The sequence below is a fragment of the Dendronephthya gigantea genome, unplaced genomic scaffold (assembly GCF_004324835.1).
Source record: "Dendronephthya gigantea isolate DGI-Jeju-01 unplaced genomic scaffold, DenGig_1.0 000040F, whole genome shotgun sequence".
Lineage (NCBI taxonomy): Eukaryota > Metazoa > Cnidaria > Anthozoa > Malacalcyonacea > Nephtheidae > Dendronephthya > Dendronephthya gigantea.
In genome coordinates, this window is record NW_021163050.1 from 514,555 (window position 1) to 519,941 (window position 5,387).

At 40.9% G+C, this 5,387-nt stretch overlaps 1 pseudogene; it reads left to right on the forward strand.

The window, feature by feature from the left end:
• The first annotated feature begins 636 nt into the window (after positions 1 to 636).
• LOC114526626 lies at positions 637 to 3,014 on the forward strand (annotated as a pseudogene).
• Positions 3,015 to 5,387: the final 2,373 nt, after the last annotated feature.

A 5,387-nucleotide genomic window follows, 5' to 3' on the forward strand; every position in this document is an offset into this window, starting at 1 on the left:
CCACTCCACGGGTTTGATGGCTTCTAATTATTTCCGTTCGTTAGGCATACCTTGCTTACTCTATATCAATGATCGGCACAATGGTCAGCTACAGGTAGCACAGGATAAAGGTGCATATGCCCTATTGTGAACTACAGATCAACGTAACCTTGCGGCGGCCAAATCGGCCATTTTTATTGTTCGTCTCGGTTATTTTCTGGGCTTAGCTAAATCGATTCTAATTCCACAGAAAGAGGTTCCATATTTGGGCTTTAAGCCGATTCTTCTCGCCAGGTTTTTCATATCATTCTGGCAAAGAAACAGCGTTTTATACGTCTTATTTCTCAGACGCTACAATCCTGATTTGTGTCCGTGAAAACCTTGCAGAGAATAGCTGGAAAGTGCGTTTCTTTTTCCCTCGCTGTCCCCGCGGCACAGTTGTTCACCAGAGAGATGAATAGAGCGATTTCACAGGGTTTATCTATTAGGAAGCCTATTCCCCTGCAGGGTGCTCTTCGGCAGGAACTTTCTCATTGGTTGTTCCTCGAGAATTGAGATGATCCTTTACCCTGGCGGGAGGAACGCCATCTACAAATAATAGTTGCCACTGATGCGTCCCAATCGGGGTGGGGAGGATCAATCCTGGCTTTTGTGCAAATGGAAGTTTCAGATTATTGGGCACCAGAGGAAATATCCTACAACGTTGCTACTATGGAAGCTACCGACATAGATAAGGTACTTCGGTCCTTTTAAGAGCACGTTCGAGACGCTCGCGTCGATCTCCTGGTAGATAATCAAGTTGTTATTCATGCCTGGAATAATCAGGGTAGTCGCAGTCAGGCACTAAATAATGCGCTCAAAGTTCTCTTCTTTACGACTCTGGAGTTAAACGTCCTGCTCCATTTATCCTACGTTCCTACCAAGGCGAACCCAGCGGATGCGCCCTCCAGGAGACTTTCAGCATTGGACTGCAAACTGACAGATTCTACATGGGAACATGTTCAACGAGAGTTTGGTGGAGCTAACGGTCATTCATGTGACTTGATGGCCTTAGATTCTAATGTTATGATGGGATCAGCCTGGGATGTCCTCTTCCTCATTTTACCCCCCACCATTCACCGGCTTCTTTGCGCGTAAATTTATTTGCGCAAGATATTTCCCGCTTTGGATCGGTCATGCAACGTCCTTATGTTTTCCCACCCTTAGTCTTGGTTGGCCCTCTATGTCGTTTTCTTTGGGCTTTTCGACAGTTCTGTACAATTATCATCTTGGATATCTACCCCCGCAAGTATAGGTGGCCGTTGCTACACCGCTTCTCGACTAAGGCGTGTAAACTAGCGTCCAAGGTGCATCGGATGTGTTGTTGTTACCGGCGAGGAATGGTTAGACCCCATATGTCAATATTCCAGGTGACTTATGGGGTTTTCGCATTGAATTTCCTGAGTGAATTAAGGACTGGCTTACGTCTTGTCCTGTCCAACCATGATACAGATAGCTGTTGTGTTGGCTTCCCTGCGTATCACAAACATCCGAGTTACTGACTATCAGGATGCATCTTGATACACAGGGCTGCCCCGAGAGGACTGTGATGTGTATATGGGTAGATATACATACATTTTTTAGTTAATTTGTAATGTTGTTATAATCGGGATTTTTCAATGTGTCCTTATTTCGTAGGCTCTACCAGCAATTGCTAAATTATTTGTACCGTCAGTGCGCTGCCCTACTTGTGGGCATGCAAATGATCATGACTTCCGCTTCTGTCAATCTTGTTGATATTGAAGACAGGTTGTTCATCGGGAACATCTGGGAAGGGTCGACATACATTTGGATCAAGTTGATCAACGACTGCAACAATTATTCAACTTCGACACTGCAACACGATACTCTAAACAGAAGGACTCATTGCACAAAGAGTTGGAATTGTTTCTCTGTGGGCTTCCATAATATGTTACTACGGTGACACCGCGTGATCTCTGCCGTTTTCTCGTTTACAAAGATCGCAATGGCAAAACGCAAGTTCATCGTGACGGTTGTCAATATCTTAGTCAGAAAAAGACACATCCTTGTGGCTGTCCGTTACGTCTCTCGTACAAAACCGTGGATTCGTACATAGGGAAACTCCGGGCTATATTTCATTCTATGGGACGTGACGGAGAATGGGATAAACGCTTAGGGTTGGGAAACCCAGCTGCTGATAAGTCAGTTAAGGACTGTTAGCGGATTGTCACGGCGGAACAGTTGCAGGCCCGTGTTACGCCTAAACAAGCCACTCCTTTCTTTGTGGATAAATTGACGCAACTCTGTTCACATCTCGATCGAAGATTGGACAACGCCCCGACCGCTATTGATGGCTTTATTATCGCTTAGGACCAAGCGTACTTCAAGATGGCGTTCTTCAGCGGCGACCGTCCTGGTGATTTAGGACAAATCAAGGTACCCGAAATTTTAAGGTTTCCCAATGACGATGGCATGCTTTTTAATCATGTTTGGGGGAAGACGCTCAGAGATGGAGATGCAAATGTTTTTGGTGTGCGTCGTAACCCGCAGACGGTCATTTGCCCCATAAGCGGGATTGAGGGATTGAATGTTATTTCAATGTTGCACGTCAGTTAGGCATGGATCTGACTCGTGGATATTTGTTCCGTCCAACCACGCCTGATCGGGGCATTCAGGATTCGCCTCTTAGTTCTGCGACAGCTGAAGCCCGTCTCAAGGCTTACCTACAGCAGATGAATTCTGATAATGGCGAGACTCTACATGGCTTTCGCTCAGGTTGTGCCATTACTCTGGCTCTCTCTGGTGCCGACCTTTCAGAGATCATGGATCACGTCGGTTGGTCTTGTCGACATACCGCCCTCTATTACATACAGTTGGCGAAAGTTCTTAATCCTGCAGGTGCTTCGGCGAAGTTGGCTTCCCTCCAGGGCACGGACGCATCACAGTCTTGGACTGATACTAATGAATTAAAGCAGTTTGTGTGCGCATTTCCCCCATCAGACTCGAATAAACGCCCTCATATTTCAGACACCTGATGGTTAATTACCGGAGTTTGCGACCAACCGGAATTTAGTTTTGGGGTATAAGGTTTGGGATGTTCATGGGGTGGGTGATAGATGGTTAAAGGGGTTGGTGATGACTTATTTCTGTATGGCAGAGCAGATAGGTGTAAGGGGTGCTGACCTACATTTTTGCCATACCTTAATTTAGCTGAGCAGGAATAGGAGAATTATGGAATAGGATACTATATACATAGACACTAGATATACATAGACACTATATATACATAGACACTATATATGCATATACACACTATATATACATACACACTATCTATCTATATATACATACACACTAAATACATATATACATATAAAATATATGGTTACATGGTTATACTGTTATATGGATATGTGGTTATATGGTTATGTGGTTATATGGTTATGTGGTTATATGGTTAGGTGGTTATATGGTTATATGGTTGTATGGTTATGTGGTTAGTCATTATAGGTTATATGGTTATGTGGTTAGTCGTTATATGGTTATATGGTTATGTGGTTAGTGGTTATATGGTTAGGTGGTTATGTGGTTATGTGGTTATATGGTTATGTGGTTAGTGGTTATGTGGTTAGTGGTTTATATGGTTATGTGGTTATTTGGTTATATGGTTAGTGGTTATATGGTTGTTGGTTATATGATTATATGGTTATGTGGTTATATGGTTATGTGGTTATACGGTTATGTGGTTATATGGTTATATGGTTATATGGTTATGTGGTTATATGGTTAGTGGTTATATGGTTAGTGGTTATATGGTTATATGTGGTTAGTGGTTATATGGTTACGAGTAACTTAAAAACCCATTTTTATGAAATTCTGAACGTTTATACACCTCCATAATTTTTAAATTTTATATTTTCCATAATGTTTTACCACAGTTATTAAGAATATACATGGTTTGGAGACTAGATGGAAGTACAATACAACTCATTATCTATGTTATTGTCCAGGTTTATGCAAAAAATGGTTCCTTATCCGTCACATGGCTTGGCTTAGCTCCTCAACTGTGACTTGAACAACATGTTAATTTAGACCTTGCTATTGGTTTATTTGTTCAAAATACAATAGACGCGTGACGAATAAGGAACAATTTTTTGCATAAACACTCCCCGACATAGTTAATGAGTTCTATTGTAATTTTTTGTAGTCTCTAAACCATCTATATTCTATTAACTGTGGTTTTACTGAACTTTAGTTGCTAATTTGTATTGTTAATGTAATTCGTACGTAACTTTATAATTAAGGTAGACAGGTTCAATTGGGGCTATGCTCTGTCTGCTCACCTATCATCTGCATGTTTTAACTCGTTTTTGATGATGAAGTTATTGAACTAAACTAAAGTAAAGGCGTTCAACACCAATCAATAAACATACATTAGCATGAATAAGGTGGCCAATGAAATCTAGAGATTATACATTAAAGTGAAAAATAATTAATTCTAATAAAATCGTTGTTCATTAAAATTTTTAAACACCAAGGGATGTCAATGAAGTGAATTTATAATCATTACAATGGTGTTAATTGCCAATTGTGTGTTCATACAAACAATAGAATTCACATGAAATTAATTTAACACCAATATCCTTTCAAGTAAACACTACAAAATATACAAAGATGTGGTGAGAAATATTTAAAATTCAATCAGTAGAGGTGCGCAAGGAATCCATGCTTTGTTTAAACAGTACGTAAGCATTCAACAGACAAAGTGTCAGGTCTTGTGTGTAGGTGATATAGTCAGTACAAAGTGTACACTGTATATAGAGATGTGGAAATGTTCAGGCGAAATAGAATCTCCCAACAAGACAGGCATCGAATCATACAAGCCTTTGAGAATGAAGAGGAAGACTATTTACTTGTTGCAAATACATTAGGAGTTAACCGGTCGATGGGGCGAGGGATGTAAATAGAAATAACATCCACGTAGACAAGGAAATGCAAACAAATTATCATTGACAACCCTGTGTTCTAACACTTGTACAAATCATTAGAGAATTACGAAGAAGTCTCCCACACAAACCCGAAATCCATGAAAGTACTACAGTTGCACAAACTCTGAATGGCATGTTATTCACACTAAAGCTGCATTTACACTTGAGGTCTAGGACACGTCTAGGTAATATGTGCCATGTTCACACTATCTTCCTTATTGATGGTATTGAGTAGCCAAAGTAATCGCCAAAATCCTTGGAAAAAGACCCGAAACATGCCAAAAAGTGGCAATACTATATTTATCCTATACAAATCATACTATTGTCAGGACTAGGTAAAGCCAGTTGACATTACCAATATCTTGACCCAGCTCAAGTCCAGGCCTGGTCCAGACCACCTTCTGCTGTTGGCCTGGATTT